General features: G+C 30.8%; 1 pseudogene across 1 annotated transcript in view; it reads left to right on the top strand.

Moving 5' to 3' along the window:
• LOC143236562 (netrin-1-like) overlaps positions 1–12,331 on the top strand; it is a 35,765-nt pseudogene extending 23,434 nt beyond the window's left edge. The window contains exons 5-7 of the transcript XR_013019585.1: positions 10,822–11,013; positions 11,195–11,314; positions 11,460–12,331. The product of XR_013019585.1 is annotated as a netrin-1-like (transcript). The remainder of the gene's footprint in view (positions 1–10,821; positions 11,014–11,194; positions 11,315–11,459) is intronic.
• Positions 12,332–22,571: the final 10,240 nt, after the last annotated feature.

The raw sequence follows: 22,571 nt of genomic DNA on the forward strand, positions 1-22,571 counted from the left end.
ACTGTAGTGAGAACTATGGTTAAACTAATCACAAGAAATACTGTAGTCAGAACTATGGTAAGATGAATCACAAGAAATACTGTAGTCAGAACTATGGTAAGACGAATCACAAGAAATTCTGTAGTGAGAACTATGGTAAGATGAATCACAAGAAATACTGTAGTGAGAACTATGGTTAAACTAATCACAAGAAATACTGTAGTCAGAACTATGGTAAGATGAATCACAAGAAATACTGTAGTCAGAACTATGGTAAGACGAATCACAAGAAATACTGTAGTGAGAACTATGGTAAGATGAATCACAAGAAATACTGTAGTGAGAACTATGGTTAAACTAATCACAAGAAATACTGTAGTCAGAACTATGGTAAGATGAATCACAAGAAATACTGTAGTCAGAACTATGGTAAGACGAATCACAAGAAATACTGTAGTCAGAACTATGGTAAGATGAATCACAAGAAATACTGTAGTGAGAACTATGGTTAAACTAATCACAAGAAATACTGTACTCAGAACTATGGCAAAACAAATCACAAGAAATACTGTAGTCAGAACTATGATAAGACCTGACAGAAGAAATACTGTAGTCAAAACTAAGGTAAGACCTGACGGAAGAAGTAGTGTAGTCAAAATTATAGAAAAGACAAACCTTTTTGTTTGAACATTCTTTAAAGTACAAAATTAAAACAATTATTCATATTAATGACTTTCAGAAACACAAATACAGTTTTAAATATATTAATTCTACCTTTTATCAATATACAGTGAACTCATCCGTAAAGTAAATACAATTTACATTCTTTTGTTAAGTCACAACATTTTAAGTCCTATCGCTGGTTCAGTACCCTCGACAAACGTCTATTGGTTCAACATACGTGACGTCCTACCGTAAACAAGCCACAGTCTGCATCTTTATACTGGTTCGCTACACTACAGTTTTATCTCCAACACCTGATAATAAACCTTATTATTGGATTCTGATTTTCCTGTAATTATGGTACCGTTCGTATATGTATCTTATAAATCGAAAAAAATTCTCTATTATTATTACATTTCTTCAAATTATCTACACTGTATAAAAATAATTAATATACAGTATGACAAACAACATTGGAGCAGAATATGAAAATAGATAAATATTTATTTTAAACCATAGTAATCAAAGCAAGTTGTATATAATAGTTATTAACAAGGGAAAAAAAAACAGTCAGAATAGAAGGAATATTAAATGTTACTATCGACTTACAATTATTGTTGTTACTGACTATATCTGTATTGCAGTATTCCAACAAACAGCGATACTTGTTTTATAGTGTTGTTATTACTGACTATATCTGTATTGCAGTATTCCTACAAACAGCGATACTGGTATTATAGTATTATTACTACTGACATGTCTATGGTGAAGTATTCATAGAAACGGCGATACTGGTATTATAGTATTATTACTACTGACTCTGTCTATGGTGAAGTATTCGTACTAACAACGATACTGGTATAATGGTATTATTACTACCGACTCTGTCTATGGTGAAGTATCCCTACAAACAGCGATCCTGGTATTATTACTACTGACATGTCTATGGTGAAGTATTCATAGAAACGGCGATACTGGTATTATAGTATTATTACTACTGACTCTGCCTATGGTGAAGTATTCGTACTAACAACGATACTGGTATAATGGTATTATTACTACCGACTCTGTCTATGGTGAAGTATTCCTACAAATAGCGATACTGGTATTATGGTATTATTACTGCTGACTCTGTTTATGGTAAGTATTCCTACAAACACCGATACTGGTATTATAGTATTATTACTACTGACTCATTTTCTGGTAAGTATTCCTACAAACAGCGATACTGGTATTATAGTATTATTACTTCTGACTTTGTCTATGGTGAAGTATTCCTATAAACAGCGATACTGGTATTATAGTATTGTTACTACCGACTCTGTGGTGAAGTATACCGACAAACAGCGATACTGGTGTTATAGTATTATTGCTACTGACTCAGTCTTTGTAGAAGTATTCCGACAACCAGCGATACTGGTATTATATCATTATTACTACTGACTCTATTTATGATGAAGTATTCCTACAAACAGCGAAACTGGTATTACAGTATTATTACTACTAAATTTGTCTATGGTGAAGTATTACTATAAACAGCGACACTGGTATTATAATATTATTACTACTGACTCTGCCTATGGTGAGTTATCTCACAAACAGCGATACTGGTATTATAGTATTATTACTTCCGACTTTCTTTTTGGTGAAGTATTCCTACAAACAGCGATATTGGTATTATAGTATTATTATTATGACTCCACCTATGGTAAAGTATTCCTACAAACAGCGATACTGGTATTACAGTATTATTACTACTGACTCCCTCTATGGTGATGTATTCCCACAAACAGCGATACTGGTATAATAGTATTATTACCACTGACTCTGTCTATGGTGAAGTATTCCGACAAACAGCGATACTGGTATTATACTATTATTACTACTGACTCTGTTTATGGTAAGTATTCCGACAAACAGCAATACTGGTATTACAATATTATTACTACTGACTTTGTCTATGGTGAAGTATTCCTACAAACAGCGATACTGGTATTATAGTATTATTACTACGGACTCTGTTTATGGAAAGTATTCCTACAAACAGCGATACTGGTATTATAGTATTATTACTAATGACTCTGTTTAAGGTAAGTATTCCTACAAACAGCGATACTGGTATTATAGTATTATTACTACTGATTTTGTCTATAGTGAAGTATTCCTATAAACAGTGATACTGGTATTATAGTATTGTTACTACTGATTTTATGGTGAAGTATTTTTAGAAACAGCGATACTGGTATTATAGTATGGTTACTTCCGACTCTATGGTGAAGTATTCCTATAAAAAGCGATACTAGAATTATAGTATTATTACTATTGACTCTTTCTATGGTGAAGTATCCTGACAAACAACAATACTGGTATTATAGAATTATTATTACTTACTCTGTCTATGGTGAAGTATTCCGACAAACAGCGATACTGGTATTATAGTATTGTTACTACTGACTTTCTCTATGGTGAAGTATTCCTACAAACAGCGATATTGGTATTATAGTATTATTATTACTGACTCTGTTTATGGTAATTATTTCTACAAACACCGATACTGGTATTATAGTGTTATTACTACTGACTTTCTCTATGGTGAAGTATTCCTACTAACAGCGATACTAGTATTATAGTATTATTACTACTGACTCTGTTTATGGTAAGTATTCCTACAAACAGCGATACTGGTATTATAGTATTATTACTAATGACTCTGTTTATGGTAAGTATTCCTACAAACAGCGATACTGGTATTATAGTATTATTACTACCGACTTTGTCTATGGTGAAGTATTCCTACAAACAGTGATACTGGTATTATAGTAATATTACTACTGACTCTGCCTAAGGTGAAGTATTCCTACAAACTGCGATACTGGTATTATAGTATTATTACTACTGACTTTGTTTATGGTAAGTATTCCTACAAACAGCGATACCGGTATTATAGTATTATTACTACTGACTCTGCCTTTGGAGAAGTATTCCGACAAACAGCGATACTGGTATTATATTATTATTACTACTGACTTTGTTTATGGTGAGTATTCCTATAAACAGCGATACTAGAATTATAGTATTATTACTATTGACTCTTTCTATGGTGAAGTATCCTAACAAACAACAATACTGGTATTATAGAATTATTATTACTGACTCTGTCTATAGTGAAGTATTCCGACAAACAGCGATACTGGTATTATAGTATTGTTACTACTGACTTTCTCTATGGTGAAGTATTCTTACAAACAGCGATATTGGTATTATAGTATTATTATTACTGACTCTGTTTATGGTAATTATTTCTACAAACACCGATACTGGTAATATAGTGTTATTACTACTGACTTTCTCCATGGTGAAGTATTCCTACTAACAGCGATACTGGTATTATAGTATTATTACTACTGACTCTGTTTATGGTAAGTATTCCTACAAACTGCGATACTGGTATTATAGTATTATTACTACTGACTTTGTTTATGGTAAGTATTCCTACAAACAGCGATACCGGTATTATAGTATTATTACTACTGACTCTGTCTTTGGAGAAGTATTCCGACAAACAGCGATACTGGTATTATATTATTATTACTACTGACTCTATCTATGGTGAAATATTCCGACAAAGAGCGATACTGGTATTATAGTATTATTACTACTGACTCTGTCTTTGGTGAGGTATTCCTACAAACAGCGATACAGGTATTATAGTATTATTACTATTGACTTTGTTTATTGCGAAGTATTCCTATTAACAGCGAAACTGGTATTATAGTATTGTTACTACTGATTTTATGGCGAAGTATTCCTAGAAACAGCGATACTGGTATTATAGTAATATTACTACTGATTTTGTCTATGGTGAAGTATTCCTACAAACCGCGATACTGGTATTATAGTATTATTAGTACTCTCTCTGTTTATGGTAAGTATTCCTAGAAAGATTGATACTGGTATTATAGTATTATTACTACTGACTCTTTCTATGGTGAAGTATTCCTACAAACATCGATACTGGTATTATAGTGTTATTACTACTGACATGTCTGTGGTGAAGTATTCCTAGAAACGGCGATACTGGTATTATAGTATTATTACTACTGACTCTGTCTATGGTGAAGTATTTCAATAAACAGCCATACTGGTATTATAGTATTATTACTACTGAGTGAAGTATTCCTGCAAACAGCGTTACTGGTATTATGGTATTATTACTACTGACTCTGTCTATGGTGAAGTATTCCCACAAACAGCAATACTGGTATTATGGTATTATTACTACTGACTCTGTTTATGGTATTCCTACAAACAGCGATACTGGTATTATAGTATTATTACTACTGACTCTGTCTATGGTGAAGTATTCCTACAAACAGCGATACTGGTATTATAGTATTATTACTAATGACTCTGTTTATGGTAAGTATTCCTACAAACAGCGATCCTGGTATTATAGTATTATTACTACTGACTCTGTCTGTGGTGAAGTATTCGTACAAACAGAGATACTGGTATTATAGTATTATTACTACTGACTCTGTCTATGGTGAAGTATTCCTACAAACAGCGATACTGGTATTATAGTATTATTACTTGTGACTCTGTCTATGGTGAAGTATTCCCACAAACAGCGATACTGGTATTATAGTGTTATTACTACTGACTCTGTCTATTGTGAAGTATTCCCACAAACAGCGATACTGGTATTATATTATTATTACTACTGACTCTTTCTATGGTGAAGTATTCCTACAAAAACGATACTGGTATTATAGTATTATTACTACTGACTTTGTTTATGGTAAGTATTCCTACAAACAGCGATACCGGTATTATAGAATTATTATTACTTACTCTGTCTATGGTGAAGTATTCCGACAAACAGCGATACTGGTATTATAGTATTGTTACTACTGACTTTCTCTATGGTGAAGTATTCCTACAAACAGCGATATTGGTATTATAGTATTATTATTACTGACTCTGTTTATGGTAATTATTTCTACAAACACCGATACTGGTATTATAGTGTTATTACTACTGACTTTCTCTATGGTGAAGTATTCCTACTAACAGCGATACTGGTATTATAGTATTATTACTAATGACTCTGTTTATGGTAAGTATTCCTACAAACAGCGATACTGGTATTATAGTATTATTACTACCGACTTTGTCTATAGTGAAGTATTCCTACAAACAGTGATACTGGTATTATAGTAATATTACTACTGACTCTGCCTAAGGTGAAGTATTCCTACAAACTGCGATACTGGTATTATAGTATTATTACTACTGACTTTGTTTATGGTAAGTATTCCTACAAACAGCGATACCGGTATTATAGTATTATTACTACTGACTCTGCCTTTGGAGAAGTATTCCGACAAACAGCGATACTGGTATTATATTATTATTACTACTGACTTTGTTTATGGTGAAGTATTCCTATAAACAGCGATACTAGAATTATAGTATTATTACTATTGACTCTTTCTATGGTGAAGTATCCTAACAAACAACAATACTGGTATTATAGAATTATTATTACTGACTCTGTCTATGGTGAAGTATTCCGACAAACAGCGATACTGGTATTATAGTATTGTTACTACTGACTTTCTCTATGGTGAAGTATTCTTACAAACAGCGATATTGGTATTATAGTATTATTATTACTGACTCTGTTTATGGTAATTATTTCTACAAACACCGATACTGGTAATATAGTGTTATTACTACTGACTTTCTCCATGGTGAAGTATTCCTACTAACAGCGATACTGGTATTATAGTATTATTACTACTGACTCTGTTTATGGTAAGTATTCCTACAAACTGCGATACTGGTATTATAGTATTATTACTACTGACTTTGTTTATGGTAAGTATTTCTACAAACACAGATACTGGTATTATAGTATTATTACTACTGACTCTGTTTATGGTAAGTATTCCTACAAACAGCGATACCGGTATTATAGTATTATTACTACTGACTCTGTCTTTGGAGAAGTATTCCGACAAACAGCGATACTGGTATTATATTATTATTACTACTGACTCTATCTATGGTGAAATATTCCGACAAAGAGCGATACTGGTATTATAGTATTATTACTACTGACTCTGTCTTTGGTGAGGTATTCCTACAAACAGCGATACAGGTATTATAGTATTATTACTATTGACTTTGTTTATTGCGAAGTATTCCTATTAACAGCGAAACTGGTATTATAGTATTGTTACTACTGATTTTATGGCGAAGTATTCCTAGAAACAGCGATACTGGTATTATAGTAATATTACTACTGATTTTGTCTATGGTGAAGTATTCCTACAAACCGCGATACTGGTATTATAGTATTATTAGTACTCTCTCTGTTTATGGTAAGTATTCCTAGAAAGATTGATACTGGTATTATAGTATTATTACTACTGACTCTTTCTATGGTGAAGTATTCCTACAAACATCGATACTGGTATTATAGTGTTATTACTACTGACATGTCTGTGGTGAAGTATTCCTAGAAACGGCGATACTGGTATTATAGTATTATTACTACTGACTCTGTCTATGGTGAAGTATTTCAATAAACAGCCATACTGGTATTATAGTATTATTACTACTGAGTGAAGTATTCCTGCAAACAGCGTTACTGGTATTATGGTATTATTACTACTGACTCTGTCTATGGTGAAGTATTCCTACAAACTGCGATACTGGTATTATAGTATTATTACTACTGACTCTGTCTATGGTGAAGTATTCCAACAAACAGCAATACTGGTATTATGGTATTATTACTACTGACTCTGTTTATGGTATTCCTACAAACAGCGATACTGGTATTATAGTATTATTACTACTGACTCTGTCTATGGTGAAGTATTCCTACAAACAGCGATACTGGTATTATAGTATTATTACTAATGACTCTGTTTATGGTAAGTATTCCTACAAACAGCGATCCTGGTATTATAGTATTATTACTACTGACTCTGTCTGTGGTGAAGTATTCGTACAAACAGAGATACTGGTATTATAGTATTATTACTACTGACTCTGTCTATGGTGAAGTATTCCTACAAACAGCGATACTGGTATTATAGTATTATTACTTGTGACTCTGTCTATGGTGAAGTATTCCCACAAACAGCGATACTGGTATTATAGTATTATTACTACTGACTCTGTCTATTGTGAAGTATTCCCACAAACAGCGATACTGGTATTATATTATTATTACTACTGACTCTTTCTATGGTGAAGTATTCCTACAAAAACGATACTGGTATTATAGTATTATTACTACTATCTCTGTCTATGGTGAAGTATTCCTACAAACAGCGATACTGGTATTATAGTATTATTACTACTGACTTTGTTTATGGTGAAGTATTTCTATAAACAGCGATACTGGTATTATAGTATTATTACTACTGACTTTGTCTATGGTGAAATATTCCGACAAAGAGCGATACTGGTATTATAGTATTATTACTACTGACTCTGTCTTTGGTGAGGTATTCCTACAAACAGCGATACTGGAATATAGTATTATTACTACTGACTCTTTCTATGGTGAAGTATTCCTACAAACATCGATACTGGTATTATAGTGTTATTACTACTGACATGTCTGTGGTGAAGTATTCCTAGAAACGGCGATACTGGTATTATAGTATTATTACTACTGACTCTGTTTATGGTGAAGTATTTCAATAAACAGCCATACTGGTATTATAGTATTATTACTACTGAGTGAAGTATTTCTGCAAACAGCGTTACTGGTATTATGGTATTATTACTACTGACTCTGTCTATGGTGAAATATTCCTACAAACTGCGATACAGGTATTATAGTATTATTACTACTGACTCTGTCTATGGTGAAGTATTCCAACAAACAGCAATACTGGTATTATGGTATTATTACTACTGACTCTGTTTATGGTATTCCTACAAACAGCGATACTGGTATTATAGTATTATTACTACTGACTCTGTCTATGGTGAAGTATTCCTACAAACAGCGATACTGGTATTATAGTATTATTACTAATGACTCTGTTTATGGTAAGTATTCCTACAAACAGCGATCCTAGTATTATAGCATTATTACTACTGACTCTGTCTGTGGTGAAGTATTCCTACAAACTGCGATACTGGTATTATAGTATTATTACTACTGACTTTGTTTATGATAAGTATTCCTACAAACAGCGATCCTGGTATTATAGTATTATTACTACTGACTCTGTCTGTGGTGAAGTATTCGTACAAACAGAGATACTGGTATTATAGTATTATTACTACTGACTCTGTCTATGGTGAAGTATTCCTACAAACAGCGATACTGGTATTATAGTATTATTACTTGTGACTCTGTCTATGGTGAAGTATTCCCACAAACAGCGATACTGGTATTATAGTATTATTACTACTGACTCTGTCTATTGTGAAGTATTCCCACAAACAGCGATACTGGTATTATGTTATTATTACTACTGACTGTGTCTATGGTGAAGTATTCTTATAAACAGTGATACTGGTATTATATTATTGTTACTACTTCATTTTATGGTGAAGTATTCCTAGAAACAGCAATACTGGTATTATAGTATTGTTACTACCGACAAAATGGTGAAGTATACCGACAAACAGCGATTCTGGTATTATAGTATTGTTACTACCGACTCTATGGTGAAGTATTCCTACAAACTGCGATACTAGTATTGTAGTATTTTTACTACTGACTTTGTCTGTGGTGAAGTATTCCGACAAACAGCGATACTGGTATTATATTATCATTACTACTGACTCTGTCTGTGGTGAAGTATTCCTACAAACAGCGATACTGGTATTATAGTATTATTACTACTGACTCTGTTTATGGTAAGTATTCCTACAAACAGCGATACTGGTTTTTGGTATTATTACTATTGACTTTGTTTCTGGTGAAGTATTACTACAAACACCGATACTGGTATTATCGTATTATTACTAGTGACTCTTTCTATGGTGAAGTATTTCTACAAACAGTGATATTGGTATTATAGTATTGTTACTTTTGACTTTGTCTATGGTGAAGTATTCCGACAAACAGTGATACTGGTATTATAGTATTATTACTACTGACTTTGTCTATGGTGAAGTATTCCTACAAACAGCAATACTGGTATTATAGTATTATTACTACTGAGTGAAGTATTCCTTCAAACAGCGATACTGGTATTATTACTACTGACTCTGTCTATGGTGAAGTATTCCTATAAACTGCGATGCTGGTATTATAGTATTATTACTACTGACTCTGTCTATGGTGAAGTATTCGTACAAACACTGATACTGGTATTATAGTATTATTACTACTGACATTATCTATGGTGAAGTATTCCAAAAAACAGCGATCCTAGTATTATAGCATTATTTCTACTGACTCTGTCTGTGGTGAAGTATGCTTACAAATATCATTATTGATGTTTTGACATTTGTAGACCTTCAGTGCAACTTACTAATGTGTGGTTGTAGTTGTTTAACCTTTTCTATTTGTAGTTTTGTTCAAAGAGAGTTGCTGTTTTTTCACTGAGTGTGAAAGCTTCTGACATTTAATGAACATCTTTTGATGTTTGTAGATCACTGTCAAATACTTTGATGTCTTCTGGTAGGGTTAACGTTTGCAGTTTAAAGTTTACAAACGGTGTCACATTTAAATGTGGGTTAATAGCAGAGTTTGTAAGAATTTCAATTTTTTTTTAGTAATTAAATTACCTCTTCGATTTAATATGATACTTGAGTAAAGATGATGTTTATTGTTGCTTGGGAATGATCACGGGTTTGTTTTAAAATAATGATCATATATTGAAACCGTAGGGTGTTTATTGCGGTTAAATTTATCATCGTGGGTTTGTTTTAAAACACTCTTGGTATATTACAGCCTTAATTTATTTATGAAAAAACGGAACACTTTGTTAATGATTAAACAGTGTTCACAAGGATAGCGAAATAAAGATTGTTCTCAAAGAACTCAAATGGTTTGGATTGAATAAAGAAATGAAGTTATTCTCAAGTAATAATCTTTAAGTGATTTCAATGGGGGTAAGAGCTCATATATCATTTAGATATGTTTGTGTACTGTGTTTGTAAGTTGTGTAAATTTGTCTGTGTATGGTATAGCTATCTTGGCTACTGTCTTGACAAGCGAGAGGTATAGCAACAGGTGGCTACGCTTCACTCTTAATATTATCCAAGTTTGGAAGCATGGAGCTATAGTTCTAAGAAGAGGTACCATATTCTTTTGGGTCAGAGTGAGGAACACCAACTGCAAGTGTCCAGAACTTGTTATAAGGAAGTCATACCTCATTCTCGGTAACTATCAGAGTTTTGTGTCTAATACTAAAACTTTAAGACACTGATCTGATGTGAAGGTTAATACTATGTCCAACTGATTTGAAATTAATATACACGACTTATATTTAACATTAATGCAGACTATATGTATGGTTCACTATCATTTGAAATGGAATTTTTTTCCATCTTTCACTTCTAGGTAAGGACACAGGCAGAAGGAAGAGACCGGGACTTAGCTTCAGTAAAAGGACGATTGTTATTAAATGGAAGGATAAGCGTATCAAATGGATAAGACGTTTCGACAAGAGAGAGAGAAGCGGTTTGTGCAAGTGATGTTCTGTTGAAATGATGAAACTGAGTTGTTTCTGATGTTTGTTTTTTGAATATTCGAAAAACATATTTGTAAAATGTAAATATGTTTCATTATATTATATTAAAAATGTAAATATGTTTCATTATATTAGGTACGTGACTCTTCCCACTTCACATGTCCAGTCACTTAACAAACGTTTCATGATACTAGATGGTTGTCTAAAACATCTAATTTACCAGTTTCGTAATACGAGACGGTTGACTGAAACATCTGATTTGCCAGTTTCATAACACCAGATGGTTGTCTAAAACACCTGATTTGCTAGTTTCATAATACCAGATGGTTGTCTGAAACATCTGATTTGGTCAGCAACATAACATTTATATCATTTAGAATAATGCTTGTAAAGTTCCTATGCATGTTTCTAAGGAGTGAATTTTAAGTTAATTATAATATTTACATGCAGTGGTGTATTATTAGTAGGTTTAATATACAAGTTTCACAGACAACGATGATGTCAAATGTTTATTAGCGTCAAATTTAATATCAAGTTTCCCAGACAAGGATGATGTCAACTGTTTATTAGCGTCAGATTTAATATCAAGTTTCGAAGACAACGATGATGTCAACTGTTTATTAGCATCAGATTTAATATACAAGTTTCGCAGACAACGATGATGATGTCAACTGTTTATTAGCGTCAGATTTAATACACAAGTTTCCCAGACAACGATGATGTTAACTGTTTATTAGCGTCAGATTTAATATACAAGTTTCCCAGACAAGGATGATGTCAACTGTTTATTAGCGTCAGACTTAATATACAAGTTTCCCAGACAACGATGGTGTCAACTGTTTATTAGCGTCAGATTTAATATACAAGTTTCCCAGACAAGGATGATGTCAACTGTTTATTAGCGTCAGATTTAATATACAAGTTTCACAGACAACGATGATGATGTCAACTGTTTATTAGCGTCAGATTTAATACACAAGTTTCCCAGACAACGATGGTGTCAACTGTTTATTAGCGTCAAATTTAATATCAAGTTTCCCAGACAAGGATGATGTCAACTGTTTATTAGCGTCAGATTTAATATCAAGTTTCGAAGACAACGATGATGTCAACTGTTTATTAGCATCAGATTTAATATACAAGTTTCGCAGACAACGATGATGATGTCAACTGTTTATTAGCGTCAGATTTAATACACAAGTTTCCCAGACAACGATGATGTTAACTGTTTATTAGCGTCAGATTTAATATACAAGTTTCCCAGACAAGGATGATGTCAACTGTTTATTAGCGTCAGACTTAATATACAAGTTTCCCAGACAACGATGGTGTCAACTGTTTATTAGCGTCAGATTTAATATACAAGTTTCCCAGACAAGGATGATGTCAACTGTTTATTAGCGTCAGATTTAATATACAAGTTTCACAGACAACGATGATGATGTCAACTGTTTATTAGCGTCAGATTTAATACACAAGTTTCCCAGACAACGATGGTGTCAACTGTTTATTAGCGTCAGGTTTAATATACAAGTTTCCCAGACAACGATGGTGTCAACTGTTTATTAGCGTCAGATTTAATATACAAGTTTCTCAGACAACAACGATGATGTCAATTGTTTATTACTGTGAAGCTGAATATAAAAGTTATACAGATAACAAAAGAAACCCAACTGTGTTCAAGAAAAACTTGAAATTGGTGTTTGAAATATAAAGAAACTGTATCAAAGCTACAGAAACTCTAATAACAAAGATTTAAATAATTCTAGGGCAGCAAAAAACTGGGGAAGAAAATTATAATACAGTAAAAGGTTTGAGAAAATCTTTAGATGAGAAACTTTGAAAAACACGTGGTTAGGAAAGTTAAAACACAACAAATAACAGTAGCTTAGTAATTTATAAAAATCATAACAATGAAAATAATGTTTTAAAAATACCTCAGAACCGATAAGAGAAAGTCATAGAAAATCTTAGAATTAGACTGAACTAAGAAAAGTAAAAGGGTAATAAGTGACAATATGAAAACAAGTAATTGAAACATTTTGACATTTAAAAGGTATGTGTCCCTTTAAGAAACTCTAAAAGAATTTGAAATAGCCTTAACAAACTAAGTTGTAATTATGAAAGATTGAATAAAAAATTTACACTCAAAGTTATGATAATTAGCAATTAAAGTTACAGAAAAACCTTGTACAACTTACAGTTACAGAAAAACCTTGTACAACTTAAAGTTACAGAAAAACCTTGTACAACTTAAAGTTACAGAAAAACCTTGTACAACTTACAGTTACAGAAAAACCTTGTACAACTTAAAGTTACAGAAAAACTTTGTACAACTTAAAGTTACAGAAAAACCTTGTACAACTTACAGTTACAGAAAAACCTTGTACAACTTACAGTTACAGAAAAACCTTGTACAACTTAAAGTTACAGAAAAACCTTGTACAACTTAAAGTTACAGAAAAACCTTGTACAACTTACAGTTACAGAAAAACCTTGTACAACTTAAAGTTACAGAAAAACTTTGTACAACTTAAAGTTACAGAAAAACCTTGTACAACTTAAAGTTACAGAAAAACCTTGTACAACTTACAGTTACAGAAAAAACCTTGTACAACTTAAAGTTACAGAAAACCTTGTACAACTTAAAGTTACAGAAAAACCTTGTACAACTTAAAGTTACAGAAAAACCTTGTACAACTTAAAGTTACAGAAAACCTTGTACAACTTAAAGTTACGGAAAAACCTTGTACAACTTAAAGTTACGAAAACCTTTGTACAACTTACAGTTACAGAAAACCTTGTACAACTTAAAGTTACAGAAAACCTTGTACAACTTAAAGTTACAGAAAAACCTTGTACAACTTAAAGTTACAGAAAAACCTTGTACAACTTACAGTTACAGAAAAACCTTGTACAACTTAAAGTTACAGAAAAACCTTGTACAACTTAAAGTTACAGAAAAACCTTGTACAACTTAAAGTTACAGAAAAACCTTGTACAACTTAAAGTTACAGAAAAACCTTGTACAACTTAAAGTTACAGAAAAACCTTGTACAACTTAAAGTTACGGAAAAACCTTGTACAACTTACAGTTACAGAAAAACCTTGTACAACTTAAAGTTACAGAAAAACCTTGTACAACTTAAAGTTACAGAAAAACCTTGTACAACTTAAAGTTACAGAAAAACCTTGTACAACTTAAAGTTACAGAAAAACCTTGTACAACTTAAAGTTACAGAAAAACCTTTACAACTTAAAGTTACTGGAAAAACCTTGTACAACTTACAGTTACAGAAAACCTTGTACAACTTAAAGTTACAGAAAAACCTTGTACAACTTAAAGTTACAGAAAAACCTTGTACAACTTAAAGTTACAGAAAACCTTGTACAACTTAAAGTTACAGAAAAACCTTGTACAACTTAAAGTTACAGAACTTTATGTTCCTTGTTAGCAGAACTCTGCAAAACCCAAGTAAAGTTATAAAATATTAATGAAGAAAATTAGAGAAGACAAACATTAAAAACATCCTGCACGATGTATGTATAACCAAATGTGTTGTTGCCACTTGTATGATGTATAACTACTGCAATTTTGTTTCTGGATGATTTCGGTTTATTCCAAGGACAATCAACTCAACATAGCCTACAATACTTCACATAAAAAACAGGCAAATAAAACAATGAACCAAGTTCTTACACTTGTGTAATTTTGGACATATATACATCCAATGTAATTACAATTTTTGTGAAATTATTCAGACGAAAATCATTGTTTCTCTCCCAATACAATCAGTACAGCTGGTTCTGAATATAAAGAAACCATATCTTCTCATCTTATTTGACAAAGAGTAACAAACCAATACTTCATTTATAGAATGTCGTGTCTTATTCTGTTATTCATAATGGAGCTTAAAATTGGGTTTTGTTTTTACATTCTACCTAACAAACACATCGTACAGTGGTTAACAATTTGGATATCAAAACACAGTTTTAGTGTTGTTAGCCTTTAGACTTATGGCTTAGCAACTTTGGGGGAAGGGGTGAGCAGCTCTTGTTTAATCAAAAATCAGGTAAAAAATGTAACTCACAAAATGATGTGAGGGATCATTCTTCAACTGTTACCTAACAGAATACATTAAAGTCAAGTAGGTAACAGTAACATTATTCAACTGTTACCTAACAGAATACATTAAAATCAAGTAGGTAACAGTAACATTATTCAACTGTTACCTAACAGAATACATTAAAGTCAAGTCTGTAAGAGTAACATTATTCAACTGTTACCTAACAGAATACATTAAAGTCAAGTAGGTAACAGTAACATTATTCAACTGTTACCTAACAGAATACATTAAAGTCAAGTATGTAACAGTAACATTATTCAACTGTTACCTAACAGAATACATTAAAGTCAAGTATGTAACAGTAACATTATTCAACTGTTACCTAACAGAATACATTAAAGTCAAGTAGGTAACAGTAGCATTATTCAACTGTTACCTAACATAATACATTAAAGTCAAGTAGGTAACAGTAGCATTATTCAACTGTTACCTAACATAATACATTAAAGTCAAGTAGGTAACAGTAACATTATTCAACTGTTACCTAACAGAATACATTAAAGTCAAGTACGTAAAAGTAACATTATTAAACTGTTACCTAACACCACAATGTTTAGAATAGTAGGTAACAGTAACATTATTCAACTGTTACCTAATTCCACAATGTGTCACCTGAGTATAAAAGTTTTCAAGTATCTGAAGCTATCTTTAATTACATTCTCTATGTTTCTATCTTTATACTAAGGTGACACATAAGGTTTTCAAATATCTGAAGCTATCTTTAATTACACACTCTATGTTTCTATCTTTATACTCAGATGACACATAAGGTTTATTTATACTCAGGTTAATGTTTCAGTGAAAACAGTTTTCTTGATGCTGTTCCTATAGCAACCAATTAGTATCCTCTGATAAAGTAATAAACTACATACAAACTTTGTAAAATAATATATTTATATGTACAGTTACAACACTGACATTTTATGTATATATTTTATAAGAAATCAAATCTTTATGTAGCTCAAACAAAAAGACAACAACATAATTCTAGTATTAACGAATTACACTGTAATATAAGATGTTTTACTTTCTTAAAAGAACCATAAGTTACAGAAGTGTTTCTAAACTAAACTAGAACAATGATTAATAGATATTAAATAAATGTCATACAATTTAACTTGAAATTCTATAAACAAACTTCTAGATATATTAATCTTTATATTTCCATTAGAGCTACCACAATAACGATACATGACAAACAATTTTGGTTATGATTTATACTGAAAGATTTAATAGTGATATAAAAGCAACATAATAGGTTAAAACGTTAGATAGGAGATTTGTTGTCTAGTATTCGCACGTAAGTACTTAAAAACCATGATCTAATCTCACCGAAAACATGACATATACTATTCCCATAACAAATACAAACTTTTTAATCGTTTATCATTAACTTTATATAAGTATTAAATTACTACAGTTCTATTGTTGGCACAGTGAGTGTAAATTATTATATAATCATATTTTGGTGAAAACAGTGCTTCTTTTAGCCACAGTTCCAACCTGTAAGAATATAAAACATTTACTGAAAAAATCAGACAAAACAAACTGAAACAGAAGGTGTGAAACACAAAACATTACAAGCAAAGTAATATACTAGTAGAATAAAACATGAGAACAACAGAAGCAAAACATTAAACTAGTAGAATAAAACACGATAACAACATCAGCAAAACATTATACTAGTACAATAAAACATGAGAACAACATCAGCAAAACATTATACTAGTACAATAAAACATGAGAACAACATCAGCAAAACATTAAACTAGTAGAATAAAACATGAGAACAACAGTAGCAAAACATTATACTAGTACAATAAAACATGAGAACAGTAGCAAAACATTATACTAGTAGAATAAAACATGAGAACAACATCAGCAAAACATTATACTAGTACAATAAAACATGAGAACAACATCAGCAAAATATTATACTAGTACAATAAAACATGAGAACAACATCAGCAAAACATTATACTAGTAGAATAAAACATGAGAACAACATCAGCAAAACATTAAACTAGTACAATAAAACATGAGAACAACATCAGCAAAAAACATTATACTAGTAGAATAAAACATGAGAACAACATCAGCAAAACATTATACTAGTACAATAAAACATGAGAACAACATCAGCAAAACATTAAACTAGTACAATAAAACATGAGAACAACATCAGCAAAACATTATACTAGTAGAATAAAACATGAGAACAACATCAGCAAAACATTAAACTAGTAGAATAAAACATGAGAACATCAGCAAAACATTATACTAGTACAATAAAACATGAGAACAACATCAATAAAACATTAAACTAGTACAATAAAACATGAGAACAACATCAGCAAAACATTAAACTAGTACAATAAAACATGAGAACAACATCAGCAAAACATTAAACTAGTAAAATAAAACATGAGAACAACATCAGCAAAACATTATACTAGTACAATAAAACATGAGAACAACATTAGCAAAACATTAAACTAGTAGAATAAAACATGAGAACAACATCAGCAAAACATTATACTAGTACAATAAAACATGAGAACAACATCAGCAAAACATTATACTAGTACAATAAAACATGAGAACCACATCAATAAAGCATTATACTAGTAAAATAAAACATGAGAACAACAGTAGCAAAACATTATACTAGTACAATAAAACATGAGAACAGTAGCAAAACATTATACTAGTAGAATAAAACATGAGAACAACATCAGCAAAACATTATACTAGTACAATAAAACATGAGAACAACATCAGCAAAATATTATACTAGTACAATAAAACATGAGAACAACATCAGCAAAACATTATACTAGTACAATAAAACATGAGAACCACATCAGCAAAACATTATACTAGTAGAATAAAAAACATGAGAACAACATCAGCAAAACATTATACTAGTACAATAAAAAACATGAGAACAACATCAATAAAACATTATACTAGTAGAATAAAACATGAGAACAACAGTAGCAAAACATTATACTAGTACAATAAAACATGAGAACAACATCAGCAAAACATTATACTAGTAGAATAAAACATGAGAACAACAGTAGCAAAACATTAAACTAGTAGAATAAAACATGAGAACAACATTAGCAAAGCATTATACTAGTAGAATAAAACATGAGAACAACAGAAGCAAAACATTAAACTAGTAGAATAAAACACGATAACAACATCAAGCAAAAAAACATTATACTAGTACAATAAAACATGAGAACAACATCAAAAAAACATTATACTAGTACAAAAAAACATGAGAACAACATCAGCAAAACATTATACTAGTACAATAAAACATGAGAACCACATCAGCAAAGCATTATACTAGTAAAATAAAAGATGAGAACAACAGTAGCAAAACATTATACTAGTACAATAAAACATGAGAACAGTAGCAAAACATTATACTAGTAGAATAAAACATGAGAACAACATCAGCAAAACATTATACTAGTACAATAAAACATGTGAAACAACATCAGCAAAATATTATACTAGTACAATAAAACATGAGAACAACATCAGCAAAACATTATACTAGTACAATAAAACATGAGAACCACATCAGCAAAGCATTATACTAGTAAAATAAAACATGAGAACCACATCAAGCAAAGCATTATACTAGTAAAATAAAACATGAGAACCACATCAGCAAAGCATTATACTAGTACAATAAAACATGAGAACAACATCAGCAAAACATTATACTAGTAGAATAAAACATGAGAACAACATCAGCAAAACATTATACTAGTACAATAAAACATGAGAACAACATCAGCAAAACATTATACTAGTAGAATAAAACATGAGAACAACAGTAGCAAAACATTAAACTAGTAGAATAAAACATGAGAACAACATTAGCAAAGCATTATACTAGTAGAATAAAACATGAGAACAACAGTAGCAAACATTATACTAGTACAATAAAAACATGAGAACAACATCAGCAAAAAAACATTATACTAGTAGAATAAAACATGAGAACAACAGTAGCAAAACATTAAACTAGTAGAATAAAACATGAGAACAACATTAGCAAAGCATTATACTAGTAGAATAAAACATGAGAACAACATCAGCAAAACATTATACTAGTACAATAAAACATGAGAACAACATCAGCAAAACATTATACTAGTAGAATAAAACATGAGAACAACAGTAGCAAAACATTAAACTAGTACAATAAAACATGAGAACAACATCAGCAAAGCATTATACTAGTACAATAAAACATGAGAACAACAGTAGCAAACATTATACTAGTAGAATAAAACATGAGAACAACATCAGCAAAACATTATACTAGTAGAATAAAACATGAGAACAACATTAGCAAAACATTAAACTAGTAGAATAAAACATGAGAACAACATCAGCAAAACATTATACTAGTACAATAAAACATGAGAACAACATCAGCAAAGCATTATACTAGTACAATAAAACATGAGAACAACATCAGCAAAACATTAAACTAGTAGAATAAAACATGAGAACAACATCAGCAAAACATTATACTAGTACAATAAAACATGAGAACAACATTAGCAAAACATTAAACTAGTAGAATAAAACATGAGAACAACAGTAGCAAAGCATTATACTAGTACAATAAAACATGAGAACAACATCAGCAAAACATCATACTAGTACAATAAAACATGAGAACAACATCAAGCAAAACATTATACTAGTACAATAAAAAACATGAGAACAACATCAGCAAAACATTAAACTAGTACAATAAAACATGAGAACAACATCAGCAAAACATTATACTAGTAGAATAAAACATGAGAACAACATCAGCAAAACATTAAACTAGTAGAATAAAACATGAGAACATCAGCAAAACATTATACTAGTACAATAAAACATGAGAACAACATCAGCAAAACATTAAACTAGTACAATAAAACATGAGAACAACATCAGCAAAACATTAAACTAGTACAATAAAACATGAGAACAACATCAGCAAAACATTAAACTAGTAAAATAAAAACATGAGAACAACATCAAGCAAAACATTATACTAGTACAATAAAACATGAGAACAACATTAGCAAAAAACATTAAACTAGTAGAATAAAACATGAGAACAACATCAGCAAAACATTATACTAGTACAATAAAACATGAGAACAACATCAGCAAAACATTATACTAGTACAATAAAACATGAGAACCACATCAGCAAAGCATTATACTAGTAAAATAAAACATGAGAACAACAGTAGCAAAACATTATACTAGTACAATAAAACATGAGAACAGTAGCAAAACATTATACTAGTAGAATAAAACATGAGAACAACATCAGCAAAACATTATACTAGTACAATAAAACATGTGAAACAACATCAGCAAAATATTATACTAGTACAATAAAACATGAGAACAACATCAGCAGCAAAAACATTATACTAGTACAATAAAACATGAGAACCACATCAGCAAAGCATTATACTAGTAAAATAAAACATGAGAACCACATCAGCAAAAGCATTATACTAGTAAAATAAAACATGAGAACCACATCAGCAAAAGCATTATACTAGTAAAATAAAACATGAGAACCACATCAGCAAAAACATTATACTAGTAGAATAAAACATGAGAACAACATCAAGCAAAACATTATACTAGTACAATAAAACATGAGAACAACATCAGCAAAACATTATACTAGTAGAATAAAACATGAGAACAACAGTAGCAAAACATTAAACTAGTAGAATAAAACATGAGAACAACATTAGCAAAGCATTATACTAGTAGAATAAAACATGAGAACAACAGTAGCAAACATTATACTAGTACAATAAAACATGAGAACAACATCAGCAAAACATTATACTAGTACAATAAAACATGAGAACAACAGTAGCAAAACATTAAACTAGTAGAATAAAACATGAAAACAACATTAGCAAAAGCATTATACTAGTAGAATAAAACATGAGAACAACATCAGCAAAACATTATACTAGTACAATAAAACATGAGAACAACATCAGCAAAACATTATACTAGTAGAATAAAACATGAGAACAACAGTAGCAAAACATTAAACTAGTACAATAAAACATGAGAACAACATCAGCAAAGCATTATACTAGTACAATAAAACATGAGAACAACAGTAGCAAACATTATACTAGTAGAATAAAAACATGAGAACAACATCAAGCAAAACATTATACTAGTAGAATAAAACATGAGAACAACATTAGCAAAACATTAAACTAGTAGAATAAAACATGAGAACAACATCAGCAAAACATTATACTAGTACAATAAAACATGAGAACAACATCAGCAAAGCATTATACTAGTACAATAAAACATGAGAACAACATCAGCAAAACATTATACTAGTACAATAAAAAACATGAGAACAACATCAGCAAAACATTAAACTAGTACAATAAAAAACATGAGAACAACATCAGCAAAACATTATACTAGTAGAATAAAAACATGAGAACAACATCAGCAAAACATTAAACTAGTAGAATAAAACATGAGAACATCAGCAAAACATTATACTAGTACAATAAAACATGAGAACAACATCAGCAAAACATTAAACTAGTACAATAAAACATGAGAACAACATCAGCAAAACATTATACTAGTACAATAAAACATGAGAACAACATTAGCAAAACATTAAACTAGTAGAATAAAACATGAGAACAACATCAGCAAAACATTATACTAGTACAATAAAACATGAGAACAACATCAGCAAAACATTATACTAGTACAATAAAACATGAGAACCACATCAGCAAAGCATTATACTAGTAAAATAAAACATGAGAACAACAGTAGCAAAACATTATACTAGTACAATAAAACATGAGAACAGTAGCAAAACATTATACTAGTAGAATAAAACATGAGAACAACATCAGCAAAACATTATACTAGTACAATAAAACATGTGAAACAACATCAGCAAAATATTATACTAGTACAATAAAACATGAGAACAACATCAGCAAAACATTATACTAGTACAATAAAACATGAGAACCACATCAGCAAAGCATTATACTAGTAA

Source organism: Tachypleus tridentatus, chromosome 13 (genome assembly GCF_004210375.1).
Source record: "Tachypleus tridentatus isolate NWPU-2018 chromosome 13, ASM421037v1, whole genome shotgun sequence".
Taxonomy (NCBI): Eukaryota; Metazoa; Arthropoda; class Merostomata; order Xiphosura; family Limulidae; genus Tachypleus; species Tachypleus tridentatus.